Source organism: Filicampus tigris, chromosome 20 (assembly GCF_054856515.1).
Source record: "Filicampus tigris isolate MCC_2025a chromosome 20, RoL_Ftig_1.0, whole genome shotgun sequence".
Taxonomy (NCBI): Eukaryota; Metazoa; Chordata; class Actinopteri; order Syngnathiformes; family Syngnathidae; genus Filicampus; species Filicampus tigris.
In genome coordinates, this window is record NC_141236.1 from 5,851,133 (window position 1) to 5,866,194 (window position 15,062).

The window sequence follows — 15,062 nt, forward strand, 5'->3', positions numbered from 1 at the left end:
GCTCCAGAAGTACATCTTTATTATTCTCAATACAACATACTTGAACATTCAACAAAATGCAACCCCTCTATATTTGACAGGTAACAGGAATCAAAAGATAGATCTGGGGCCAACTAAAGTGTGATGCAAAAAGGTCAAAATTGATTCCATTGATTCCAGATTTTCCCATTCAGGGGTCGCCACTGATTATCATTTTTAAAATAAAGCTGTTCAACCATAATTCAAAAGCTATTTCTGATTTTCATTAGCTAGTTTTCATTAAAGTTGTATTTGTTTTGATTACTTTTCTTGTATCATTATTATTATAATTATTATTATTTCTTTAACAGAGGATACCAACATTTTCCTTTCCAGGTTACAATACAGTTCACGATATCGTCTTCAGGCGCTCCGCTGTCGCCCTCTCCTGGTCACTGGGAGAAATGCTTTCAGTGACAACTTCCAGGAATCTAAAATATATGAGCCGTATTTCGATTTGAATCTCGTGATATATTCTATTTTCGTTTAATAATTAAAAATTGAACCCCAAATATTCTCTTACTCGTTCCAGACACCAAACTAGAAAATCAAGCTGTATTTAAATTTTAATATTTTGATATTAAAACGAAAATAAGTCGTTTTTCAATTTTTAATATCTTGCTTTAACGGAACATGCAATGACCAAAAGAGACACGGACCCATGAGGTGTTGTTGGCGGTGTGTGCCATTTTTTTGTCCTTCTACAAATTTGCAAGTACAGTGGATCATTTATGCTGTTTTGCAAACGTCTAACCTGTAGCAATGGTTTTTTTTCCGGGGCGACAGCAGTGTCATACTCCGTTGTGTTCTCGAATGAGCTCAATTCATGTGCCAATTAAAATTGTTTGCTGACGATTAAGGATTTACAGTATATTCACCTCATTGAGCACATCAGTTCTTTTTTCCTTTTTTATTGATTTATTCTTACATATTTTCACTATTTATTTTTAAAGTTGAGGATTATGAGGATTAATTTTACTTGCCACTTGGTGGTAGCAGTGAGCAATTTAACACAGCTGCTGTCTGAGTATACTGTATTTGTAGTCTTTATTTTGGTAAAAAATGTTTTTCATTACGTTGACAGAGGGCTTAAAAGTAATTTATTTTTTTGGACACAAGGGGCTGAAGACGAACTTCTTTTTTTTTTAAGCAGGTACACAGTGGCCCCTAACTCAAACTTTTAGGGATGCCAGCAGAAACATTAAGGGTGCACACTGTAAATCAACTTGCAAAAGTGATATTGAAAATTTCCTTTCATTTTCCCTGTACTACTGATAAATATTTGGACAAGTACTGCAGAAACTATACTGTTTTAAGTTAAAATTTTATTGTGTAAGTTTGACACAAACAAAACAAGTTATACAGCTAAAATATAAAAATTAGGAGTGGGACGCAGGTATCCCACTGTACGGTTTTCACCTTGATAGTCTGCCAATGGTTTGGTACATTTTCACTCTTATTTTTTATTTTATTTTTTTTTCAAAGAGAAAAAGAAAAAGACCATTTTTTTTCTCTCTCTCAAAATTATCTCTTCATTTTGCTTTTTGGGGGGTTAAAATCTTTGACACTTTGATTTGTAAACATTTGTAAACAAAGACTCAGACAAATGTACGGGCAAACAAATCATTCTATTTACAATTTTATTTAAAAGGACTCTGTTGCCCTTAGAATGAACATTTTCTAAAAAGTCAGACTTTTTTTGAGATTTCACTTGAATTTGTCTGCCTCCAAATGCTGAGCAGTCCAAACAGGATTCCAGATGATTGTGACGGTTGCTTCATCATACACGACAGCCCAATGTCAAATAATAAACCTCATCACCCGCTTTCCTAATCTCCAAAGGTTTCAGAAAATGGTTGAATAAAAATGATTAAATCATTCATGTCGGCGCAATGTCACGGCAACATCCTCCCACACTCGTTTTGGGAGGTACGCCCCAAGAACAAGACAATACACTCCCTGAAGTATGTGCTTCCTTTTTGTTGGAGAACTCCTCCTTAACTTGCATTGAAATACATACATGTGATTGGAGAACAGCGGGATATGTGTGGAAGTGGAAAATCGTTGAGGATAATCTGACCTTGTTTCTTTTTTTTTTTTTTTTTTTTTTTTACAAACTCGACCTCACACGTATTGTTTAACTCCGCAGGGTGTGAGAATGACGGCCAGTGTGGTTGAAATGCTAAAGTGATGTTACGGTTTCTCCTGTTTTCACATTATTGTTCTCATTTCCCTCCATTTGAGACCAACTTACTACATGTACGTGTCCATATACATGCGTGACATTTTTCATTTACAGGACATTTTAGTGGTTCAATTTGCAGACAGTTCTACACATTGTTTTCAAAATTGTTTAAAACGGCAACTAAGGGGTCAAAAAGCATCGTTACATAACTGCATTATGCAGGTTCTTTCCATTTGAACCCCGCATGGACCTCAAACACGTGACATAAGCGAAGTAATCACTCTAGCCAAATTAACATTGCTGGGGTGCACGAGGAGGACATCACGGTGTCAGCAAAAACACGATGGGAAGAATTTGTACTCACTTTGTCAACATTTAAGAATCCGAGCATTGTGGCTGACTGGCCTCCCTGGAATATTTACTAGTTGGACCCGTGGCTCCAATTTCTGTAGCAGAAAGAGTTGATATTACATAATGAAAGATAAACATCAGACAAGAAAAAGCCCTGTCCACCTCAGGTCGCGTTTCTCGATTAAATTTGGAATGTAGTTTTTTGCGTTTACATTGTAAAAGTTCGAGAGAGCTACCAAAATAACTGCTTTGATCACTTTTTTGTCCCTCTTACTTTGCGGTTCAAACTTACGGTGCAGTGCCCTGACAAGCTGACCTGAACTAGATAGTTCAAAAAAAGGGGGTGGGGTACATGAGTGGGGGGAAACAATATAGAAATATCATTTTCTTGGTATGTAGCCTACCTAAGTGGGTTTGTCCATACTTCTTTCATCTGTATTCCACTGTTTTTGATGTTTGAGGTTGCAAGGAAGTCGGAGCGCATAAAAATGTCACTGGAAGAATGGGATGTTTTTTTCCCTTCTTTTTTTATTCAGTTAAGGAAAAAAAAAAACATACATACGGAAGAGGATTAAGGCCAGTGGAAAAAAAAAAAAAGGTTGGCAAGATTCTCTCTTTTATAAGTCAGAATGACGTGCATTAGTTTAGGGGGGCGCTGCCACATCAAATATGGCGGATACTTTAAATTCAGAATTCTGAGAATTAAGTGAGGATTCTGACTTTAAAGTGAGAATTCTGACTTTAAAGAACAATTCTGAATTTAAAGTCCAAATTTTGAGAATAAAGTCAGAATTCTCACTTCAAAGTCAGAATTCTGAGATAAAACTGTGAATCTTGCCAACCTATTTTTCCCCCCCCAGAGTCCCTGATCTAAATAAATAAACTAAATAGATTTCCCCCCTCCTCTCCCCCGCCGAAAAAAAAACATATCCCCTCCCAATCCTACATTTTTTAAAAATCAGTCTGATTGAAAGTAATGCATAACCTTACTGTTTACCACAAACAGATTCAAAAATGACTAACAAGAATAATAAGAAAAAACAATAAAAAAAAAAAAAAAGAATGGGATTTAAAGTACAGTTAGAGTAAAAGTGAGCATAAGTAACTAGCAATCTTTTCAAACATCCGTGCCAAAATGTTAGTGTAATCTCTTGGTTGAAACATCTGACTGTAAGATTGATGAAAACATCTTCAATGCATTGATGGTGCGGTGACGAAATAGATGTCTTTTCTCTCCGAGTCACAGCAGAGCAGTTCAGCCCCGCTCTGATCAACAACAGCTGGTGTCGTTTAACGCTAAGCTAACATCATCGTGTGGAGCTGCATGCTTCGAGTTTAAGGATAAACGTCAACATTTCTCAGTGTATTCATGTTGTATGACTTTCCTAATCCCGTACTTCCTGGAGACCACATGTGAGTTTACTGAGTGTCATAGCGCTTCATGCATTCCTTTTTATGTTCCTTGGTGTAAAATTATGTCCAACTTTCATCTCTCTTCTTCTTTCTCTTCCTGTGGTTTCATGTCCATTTTTTTTTTTTTTTACTTTTATTTTTACATTAATGGGGTTTTCCACATTACAGAAATCCTATTGATGTGAAAATTAAAAAAAACAAAAAAACATTTTGACAATACTGATATCTCCAAGCGAAATTTTTTCAATAATAATGTATTTATTTTTTCTCATGTGAATGTTCCTCTGAGAGAAGTGCAAGCTGTTAACATTGCATCATGCTGCTCGAGCTTAGTGTGAAGGAGTAAAAGGGATCCAGATTTGATGTGCAGCTCAGCCTTGCACAGCCACTTGTGCAGTTTGTCAGTGTGTTGACATTCACGTGGCAAGAACTAAGTAAAAACAGATGAGTGGACGCCGGCCATGTCCAAACATCCTCATCTGAAACCTCAGGTTGTGGTTCTTGTGCTTCGACTTTACACTATGGCTGATTTGAATAACTTTTTGTCTTGCGTACCCTCAAACCTTTTTGTCATAATGTGCGTACGCCCCCGTTCATACGGGTTGACGATTCTCCGAAAGTAAACCGTAACACAACCGATTACTAAATGAAAATCATTTTGTTTCGTTTCCTCAATTTGAACATGTCATTTAGGCATTTTCTTCTTTTTAAAGACGTCAACCCAAAAATGTTCTTTACGATGATATGTTACATGCACCCCCACTAGTCTAAACACGGCATTTTGATTACAATTGCTTGTGGAATATGAGTTAAAGTGGAAGTCAATCCAATCATATTTTTTTTTCAAGAATATGTTCCCAGCAGGCCCACTAGTTGAAACACGGCATTCTGATAAATTTGTTTGTGGAATAAGTGTTAATGCACTCGTTTTTAGCCATCTCCGGGGGCGGCCATTTTGTCTTCTGTCGACTGACAATGACATCACAACTGCTCACAAGGACCAATCACGGCTCGGATTCAGAAAACAGGTCAGCCGCGATTGGTCGTTGTGAGCAGTTGTGATGTCATTGTCAGTCGACAGCAGACAAAATGGCCGCCCCCGGAGATGGCTAAAAACGAGTGCATTTTGCTGCTTAACTTATATTCCACAAACGCAAAATTAATCAGAATGCCGTGTTTCAATTAGTGGGCCTGAAGTGTGTACATTTGTCCTTTCTTGTGAGGCCAAAGATAACATTTACCTCTCATACACACAAAAAACATTTCGCTCGCGTGAAAAAAAAAACCTCTCGCACACGCCAGAAAACCTTTCACACACACACTCAAAATTCATATCACGCTCGCTCACTCAACAAAAATCTACACACAGAAAAAAAAACACGTAGAAGGAAGTTGTCGGTCAGCAGCAGACTGGGGGAGGGGTTCACAGCGTGTGTGGCAGAGCCAATCAGCATTTGGGATTGAAGATGCCTTGACAAATGGCATTTTTGACTCTCACAAAGATAAGAAAAGGTCTCAGAAAAAAAACAGCTTTTTTTATGTGTTTTTTTAGTTGGAAGACTTTTGGAAAATAAAAACGTTGTGGTGTGTGTGGTTTAATTTTGTGTGTCGAAGTTGAATGTTATTTTTGACTCATATGACAGACATCACATGTTTTTTCTTAAATAAAATAGTTGTTTTGCGCGTTGTTGGTTTTTTTTTCCTTTTACCCAAAACATAAAACTCGTTAGCATGGATGTTTCTGTTCTCTCGCGAGTGAATGTTGCCAATAAGAGATCATTTCCATGCTTGTCTGTGTTGAAAACACTCATCATTTTAAATCATTTTTAGACAGAGCCAATAATGTTTCGTGCAGGTCTTTGCTGAATTCTCACAAGGGAAATCTGTGTGGGAGGTTGAATATTTCACTCTCTTACAAATTCCCAAGATGAGGTTTGCAAACTGCGATTTCCACCGAGTTTTCGCCGATTTTTGCGTAACGGGATCATTTTCTCAAGCTTGCGGTGGGAATTTGGCTCAAGGATCCCTTGATGTTGGAAAATGCAAAACAATCCAAGGTGGATTTGATTAACGTCAGATCACATGGTTTTGTTTTGCTCACTATCAAAGAGGCATTCATGTTCAGGAGGCACTAAATGTAATTTGACAGAGTAGACTTGCCAAAAAGGAAAAAATGTCAAGGATTCACCGCCCCCAAAAAATGCACAAAAAAAAAAATGAAAAAAACACTTCAAAATGGTGTCCTTTAAATCAAATCAAACCTCCGGGTTTGAAGTGTTTGTCTGCGGGGTGTGATCACAAGATTTTTCCACAGAAGCTCGCATCTGCTTTCTCACCGTTTGAGGACACTTACGGCCATTAATGGACAGACAGCCGGGCGGCAGAGAGTTGTTGATCTGTACCCGAGTTCTCTTCAGGCACACAGGAAAGGAATGTTTGGCACAAATGCAGTGTGATTGATGGCGGTGGAGGATAGTCCAGAAAGAATGGCTGGGGGTGGGGGGGGGACGATTTGTTGCAGGAACAGTGGAGGAAAAATGTGCGCAAAAAGGGGTTGTTGTTGTTTGTTTTTAATCGCAGTTACCATAGCGTTGAACAACACATGACGCACTCTGCCTTGACGAATAACCGCTATTCATTTAAGTCCTGATTTTTTAAGCTTTGACTGTCTTTTCTTAATTATCTTCCGGGAATATGGGAGCATTAGAACATTGTACAGTCAGATCATAATGATGATTTTGGACGAAACCTCAACCGTGTGCCTCATTTTTGGCTCAAACATGAAGATAAACTGCTCAATGTTAATGTCGGGTGTGCTAGAAAATGGGAGAGAGAAAGGGAGAGTTTGTGAGCTTGACTCATCGTTTAAACGTCCAAGACCTTTTACATTTAAGGCGTAAGGCCTGTTCCTGTCTTATTTTGTATTGATCGACGATGGTTAAACTGCTGAATAAAATGTTTGAAATGAATGAAAAAAAAAAATGGTCAAATGTTGAATTACTCTATAGTAGCAATTAAATCTGGCAATTTAAAAGCAATGGGGAAAAAAAATTATAGCGTCCCCGCAGCCCACCCCCGTTGGCGAATGATTGCTGGTAAGCGGAAAGCATTTTTTTTAATTAAAAAAAATAAAAATAAAATAAAAAGGGTTGAGAGCAATGGGGACCTCTGATTTATGTAGTCAACAAAGGAAGCCTCTATCTATGTGGGTTTTTTTGGTGGAAATTTGATCATTTTCTGGAGGTTTACATAGCTGGGGTAAAATTATTTTTGATTCTTTTGGAACAAGAGAGCAAGACATTTTAGGCACTCTGCTTATGCTGTTCATATTTGATGAAAGCCAAGTTGTGGTAAAGATCTTTCTTGAGTCCTTATATGGTGGTGAAGAAGAAGATGAAATGTTATCATCTGTGTTTGGGGGGAAAAAAAGAGAAAATGCAGGATCTCCTACTGTAAACATGGAAAACTATAGACCTACTGTACAAAAAACAATTTAATAAAATAAAAAAAACTCCTTGGCAGTGGTAACCTTTCTGGAGAAACAAAAAAGGCTGTCAAAACTCAAAAGAATCCCAACTCACGGAGAGCCAATAAAATTCTTTCAGGCCTTAGTGGCTATATTTAGTCTAAATCCCGCTAATAATTCTGTCGTTGATAACAAGAGATGATAATTTATTTGCGTTTAAGTCTAACCACAGTGTCTTGCGACCTTGTAAACACACGCGTCAAAGTGAGCTCAGCTCAGCTCAACATTTGGGCCGGATCCGAAATTATCCAGGCTCCCGCTCGGCTTGAATTATGCCGCACAGAAATGTCAACCATGTGTGCTTTGTTGTTCCACAAGGCCAGATTCTTTCATGGGATTTGAAAATGTTCTACATTGGGCAGTTTGGCATTGTATTTTCAGGATATCATCCTGCCAAGGCAATCGCTGTTTGATTGCTCGGAAAAAGACAAGCCCCTGTGAGTTTGTGGAAATTGGTTGAAAAGTTGGTGATAGAAGCTAATAAGAAACTTTATTTATTTTGTTTTTAACCATTACGTCCACCGTTGTCTGGTATACATTTAGCAATGAAGCTGTGGGCTGCTAAATCAAATGTCAAGCATATACAGTAGTCAATAGAAAAAGTCACAATTAAATTAAAACGGTGAAAAAAGTTACTCTAATTCCCCAAAAGAATATATATTTTTTAGGATTAAATTTATGAAAGTTGCAAAAGGAAGCTTTGCAGGATTTCCCCCCCCCCCCCCCCCTCTTTGTTTGGCTTGCAGTTACATTGCTAAGCGGCCGCCAAAAGAAACGAGTGAGAAGCAAGCAAAACGTGACACCGATGTGGGTTTCAATAACAATAGCAATTGGTTGTCAGCAAACTAAGGGTATTAAAAACGGGGTATTCAAGCCAACATTTATTTGTCACTGTGGTATACTTTTGAATAGGGGCGCCCTTTTTTAGTATTACTTCATTGCCTGTGCAATGAAATGATCCCCATTAGGGACACAATTGATTTTCAGCCATTGTTGCCAGGTTGGATGTGTGGACAAAAGGTGCATAGCCCTCTCAAATCATCAGCTAATAAAGACAAATAAATATATCAAGTAGCGTGCTATTTAGAGCGGAATAATGTGGTAAGGCAAGGAAATAGCGCTTGTCCCAAGACTGCTCATTTGTTGACTAAAGGAACTGAACAATTCCCGTCACTTTTTGTTGAAAAGTTGGCACAGAAAATCTGATAAAAGCTCAAGGCTTCTTTGAAGGGTGACAAGCTAAACATCAGTTAAGCAATCCCTTTCTTAATTTGATAGCTTTTCAGACAGTAAAGTGATCACTCTGAGAGCAATAGCGATTGTTTTGATTATATATATATATATATATATATTTTTTTTTTACTTTTATTTTTTTTCCATATTAATTCCATGATCTTACTCAAGAAAATATCAGTTCCAAGCGTCGTAAATAAAGGTAGTTGAAAAAATACGATTAATCGCGATTAATTATGGAAAATTTTGCCCTTGATTAGTTAAAAAAAATTGAATCGCTTGACAGCACTAATCATGCTGCACTTATTTCCAAAGTTTCGTGCTGGTGAAAACCGTCATGTGTTCGTGCAGGTCCTTGTTGACCTCTGTGTTCCTGTGTGCAGAACAAAAGTTGCGTGTGTGCATTCGTGTGTGTGTGTGTGTGTGTGTGCATGCATGTGTGAAAACCAAGGCGCGTTTCCATGGCTGCATGTTATGGAAAAAGCAAAACCCGGAAACGCGAAACAATCAGACGATGGAGTTTGAGAGCGGTATTTACAACCAAGGGGGTAGTTTCTGGGGTCATTGGAAGTTGTAATATTTCGGTCAGCGTGCCAAGACACTTACCTCGAGGGATGAATTTTGTTTACCGCAGAAGGAGGAAGAACAGAAAGGCGTTGTTCCCGTTCATGGATACATCTGTCAGTCAGCCAATGGAGCTGCGTGTGGGACTGGAAAGTCAAAGGGAAACGTTACTCTTTCTGGGATTTGCAAGGGAAGCTGATTTTTATGATACAGCTAACACAATAAAATGGGTGTCCTTTCAAATAAATCTGCCAGCATCAATTTGAAAGAAAAATACAGAACTACTGTCCCGTTTCGTGAAAGACAAACACGTTTCATGTTTGAACCGCAAAGAAATCATTTCGGAAAAATATCACGAGCGACTTCACACCTGAGCTTATTTTGGCCACCGTCAAATTACTACCTATGCACATTCCTTTTACATTTCTGGAAAACAATCGGTTGTCTGTGCCCAACTATGTCAAGGCTGTCAGTGCGAGACTAATGCATCGTATTTAACCCATTAAGCCCGGGAGCGCATAACCGCGTTTCTACCACTAGAGTCGGGAGCGCTGTTGCGTCTTTTTACCTTTCAAACCGGGGGAGCGGATACGTCACCGTCCTTTTTTTTTAGCCAACTTAATGCATCAGAATATACACGTGACGGTGTCGCGAGACCGCGGGGGATGTCGCGGAATTTTTTCGAGCCGTAGGTAGGCTAATGGCGGACGCCGTCGATCGCCCGGAGCTCTGATAAGTAACGGCAGTGATATATAGACGACGCGCACGACCAGTGGAACCAGTCGAACGTGATACGATATGGTTTGTCGACAATTACGATATTGACGTCTTTGTAACAGAATAGAGGATGGTAATTACCACTCGATTTTTTTTGGGGGGGATTAAAATGGTGCTTCTCTTGAACTGACACGTTATTTTTACATCTTAAATCATAAATTCTGCTCGTGTGAAAGCCACATGTCTAAGCTCTTTAATTCTTTTGGAATTATTGTTTCTGTCTGCTACAGGGGCTGAGATATTCATTATTTTGAAAGTGTTGAATTTAAGGGTCATTCCAAAGGCGGCCGACGGTTTTGTGGAGCTGTTGAGAAAGTTGCTTTCTGCCTTAATACAGTGCAATAGTTAAAGGAAATAAGAAGAGCCACTTTGAATGGATATGATTGAAGTTGGCTGTGTCCACACCCAGGGCGGCACAGACCTTCCTCTTTTACCAACACACAGTCTAACTAGCCTCCGTGCAGATTTACTCCGCCCACTCTGCCAGATTTATGCCGGTCACGGAAATAAAGCCCAGAGCGTTATCAGAAGAAAGTGTCAAAGTATGAAACACGTTCTGTTCCACATCGCAATCGCGGATTCCATGGCTCGATGAGTGATGTTTCTTAAAAAAGAGTCTGTAAAGTTAAACTTTTTTTTTTTTTTTTTTTTTAATCATTTATGTTTTCTTATGTGCTTTCAGACAGTCTTCATTACCTGCTTACTTTACTCCTTTCTGATACAGAAAACAATTGCAGGAAATGGAGTGACCGGTAGCATGTGCCAATAAATCGACATTGTATTCCTTTTGTCTGCATTCCTCTTCATCGTTTACCAACGGTGAATGAAAACAGACAATAAGCAGAAACATCTCGCTTTTATTTCCCGTCCGAGGAGGGCTCGAGAGATGAGTGGAGGACAGCATAATCCCTTGACTCACAGAGCCAAAATACACAGACCGAATAAGCTGGTTTTATGGGAGACACGGAGACTTCAATCCAGCAGATTCCTGCAATTAGTTGAGGCATGAAGTGAGCATCTGTAAAATTCCAGCGGAGGATGTTCAAGGTTTGCTTTGTGGGTAAGAAATTCCCATAGCAGCACAACATTAACCATTAGCGGGACGCTTCTTTTCTTCTATTTTATGAATATCTATGTTTTTATATTTTTATCAAACAAGTGCAGCTCTAAAGCAAAATAGGAAACATATTGATGGAATTCTCATCCTTCACCAGAAAAACTCTGGGATTTGTCCAAAATATCAGTCCACAAGAGTGTTATGGTCTTGCAACTCTGGCCAGGTTTTATCCGTTTCATCCTCAACCTTTGCTGAGCGCTGGCGTCCTTGGCGCGAGGATATTTGGTTTCAACATCTGAGACCCTCGGATAAATATTCACAGTGTAAATCATGTCCTGTTCTGAGGTGCGGGGGCAAGAAAGGTAAATGCAGAATTCAGCACTCAATGGCAGGAAGTGCCCCTTGCAGGACTTCTGAGTGATAGCGCAAGGCGTCGGGTTAAATAAGCACAATATATTACATTAATGTTGACCTAAATTACGTCAACGTTTTCATCCCAATCCACTCGTTTTGGGACAAAACAACAGCGGACCGAGAAAAACACTTAATAAGGTCGTGAACAAGAATTTGAACTGAGCATAAGAATGACTTCATCAAGAATATTTGGCTCGGTTTTATTCCAGATACAAAATCGGCCCCTAAATACTTTTGCCAGTGTAAATAAAAAATTCTGCTACTTTTATGTGTTACCAGTAAATTTTCTTTATGTCTGGTTTCATTTTTTTTCTTGAATATTTTTTGTTGCTCAGGCTTCCTATAGTAATGCAAAACCATACACATTAAACATCCACATGACAGAAAAGGCCAAATAAATATGTCAAAATATATATCATAATGATTTTTTTTTTTTTCATTCGAAACATTTTGGGAACCAATTCAAAGTTTGGTATTTTTGGTATTGGTAAGTTTTCAAGTTACATGACTTTGATATAATGGTACTTGTATTACGCATTTTAAACCCATTTTAAAAGTAACCCTCCCAACCCTGCATGTACATGTATTGAAATGTTTGCAAAATGTACACCTAAACTCATCCCTGGTGGGCACTTTGTCACATGTCAAGTGCATATATGCCCACACACAAGCTGTAAGTCATGCCTAATTTTACATGCATATTTTTTACATTTCTGTATGTGCATGCGTGCGCGTGTGCACCCTTTTATCCTCACTCAGGACATGGACTATGCCTTCCGTTTCCTCTCTTGTAACATCTCAAACACCCTTGGCAATCTATGGCCGGGTCGCCACACTTTGGGAGTTGCCATCGAATTGATGACGGTGGCTGAAGGTTAAGGAAACATTGTACTCATGCCAGTCGCGTCAGACATGCCCATTTTTGTTTTTGTTGGAGAAGGTCAGGTAGAACTAACCTCAACCCTGTAACCTGTGAATGTTCAAATCATAAGAACAATAATATGATTGAAGATGGTCAATTTAAAAAGTGTTGTATGATTGGCATTTTTTATTTATTTTTTTATTTTTTTACATGAGAAGATGCATTTACAATAAAGTAAAACCCTCTACTACGGGTTGATTAACCTCATGCTTGTCAGGTCCTGGCGCCCAATGATTACCACACCATTCAAATTCTCAGTCTAAATTAAGTTCATTAGTCAAGTTCCATTTTAAATATATATTCCCCCTCTCATTGATAATATCCCTAAGACTTTTTTTTCAGGAGCAAAGAAAAAACCTATTTAAGAATATGTAGTCACTTGGCAATGGGCAATTTCCTCCCTTTGCCGCTGGTAATATTAATAATATATACACATATATATATACATATATATATATATATATATATATATATATACACACATATATATATATATATATTGACAAGTGCTGCCAAGCGATTACATTTTTAAAAGTAATTAATTACAACATTTTCCATAATTGATCGCAATTAATCATATTTTTCAGCTACAATTTTTCACGAAGTTTGGAACCGAGATTTACTTGAGTTAAATCGTGGAATTGATATTGGAAAAAAAAAAGAAGTATATTTTGATAAAGACTGTTCCAATAGATTTAGCTGCTCCTTGAATACGATACTTTTCCTGGAAAATACAACTGTTGAATGACACGCCAAAGATGTACAACCAATATGGTATTTGAATTTGGCTTTGCAAAATCTACAAATTATTGCAAAATGTACAAAAATAAATAAATAAATATATATATATATATATATATATATATATATATATAACTAAACAAATATATATATATATATAACTATATAACTATATATATATAACTAAACAAATATATATATATATATATATATATAACTATATATATATAACTATATATATATAAATATATATACAAATAAATATAAATAAATAAATGAATATATAAACTAGATGTCGGTTCAAACCGTTTCCATATAAACTAGCGAACAGTCTGTTCAAACCGTTGCCATATAAACCGCCAGCACAAAACTTAACCAAAAGTACACATGAATCACTGTAAAAACAAGTGAAAGTGACCATTTGTGGTGTGGGCGACACGATCTACTGACACGCCTGGAAATAGATGAACGCAGCGTGGGCATTACAGATAGACATCAGTCAAAATATTTACCAAGACCGAGGGGCCTGGGTTTGTGTCGCCAGGCTGGGTTCCGGCTGAGATTACACAGATCCACTGGGTCACCTAGCAACCCTCTATCTAGTACTCACAATTTCAATAAAAACATTCAAGTGGGTATTTTGCTTGCACTGACCGAACAAAGAAATCTCTTCCCTGCATGGCTGGCTCACATCCCCTCCACCCTATTGCATCCCACCACACCTACTTTTATGAGGGAGGTATTGAAATAGAATTTGAGTCCACTTTCGCTAAGGGCGTGTATGTCCATATATGTCATACGGGGACCGAATCACGCTGGCGTTCCGAGCTTGGGTGTTCGATTTCACGTCAATTTCATTTTGAAAAGGATTTCCATACCAAACTCATTATTAGTCATAAGGGAAGGGGTTTCAAATGGTTTCCTCACATTTTGACACTCCCAGCTGACCACACATCACATCAGTGGTGAATGAGGAAATTCAAAACTCATTTATAAAAGTTGGTTCTCATCACATTGTCTTTCAATAACCTTTTCACTGGAGGAAGTGAGTCCATTCATCCTGTGGTACTTCCTCTTCCAGGTCCAGTCACTTGAGAAAGGTGACACACTGAGAAGACAGGACACGTCAAAAAAGGTGAACAATGTTGACAGATTTAGACGGACAATGCAAAAATGGGTGCCTACCAGTACTTCCGTGGCTATTTGCGTTACCTATAGGACGCGAGTCCACACCCCTTGCCGTAAATTCGATCTTCCGTCATATTCCTGAAGCGGTTTATCCTTTAGGGCAGTGGTTCCCAAACTTTTTTCATACCACCTAAAGAAATACTGTCCAAGCACCACCACAATGATCAACATTCAAATACAGTAGCGTAGTAGGCCTAAGTGCTCAACAAAAACAAGAGATTATTATTATTATTTTTTTTTTTTTACTATGCCGATTCTCCGACTCATCAAGGCAGATGAAGAGTCCAACGGAATTTATGCAATCCGTTACCCACGTAAACACTACATGTTTTATTGAACTTTTGTAAGGCTGGGAATCGCTGGGAGCATGCAACCCTGGCGTTATGGTGTTGTATGAACTAAATTCAAACGCTGTGGGAACATGAACAGCCACGTATCCTCAGACTGTTTGCTCAATGTGAAAGAGAACATGCGGGTTTAAGATACGTTATCAGATTTTTAAAAAAAGATTTACTGTTAGGTTTTAAAGTGTATATTCATATATTTCAGAGTAATTGCTTTTTTTTTTTAAATTTTACTAAGAGGGGATGTCTACCCAACACATTTTGTTCAAGAATATGTTCTAATCAAGCCCACTAGTTGAAACAAGGCATTCTGATAAATATTGCGTTTG

At 38.1% G+C, this 15,062-nt stretch overlaps 1 long non-coding RNA gene across 2 annotated transcripts in view; it reads right to left on the bottom strand.

Annotated features, from left to right (window-relative positions):
• Positions 1 to 1,650: 1,650 nt before the first annotated feature.
• LOC147127994 (uncharacterized) overlaps positions 1,651 to 15,062 on the bottom strand; it is a 28,835-nt gene continuing 15,423 nt past the window's right edge. Inside the window, exons 4-8 of one of the 2 annotated variants that reach the window (XR_015083805.1) lie at positions 14,414 to 14,530; positions 14,231 to 14,309; positions 9,333 to 9,436; positions 2,568 to 2,649; positions 1,651 to 1,852 (exon numbers count right to left, since the gene is read on the bottom strand). This is a non-coding gene — a long non-coding RNA (uncharacterized LOC147127994). Of the gene's footprint in view, positions 1,853 to 2,567; positions 2,650 to 7,181; positions 7,376 to 9,332; positions 9,437 to 14,230; positions 14,310 to 14,413; positions 14,531 to 15,062 lie in introns of those variants that run through there. The other variant, XR_015083806.1, reaches the window with a different exon arrangement.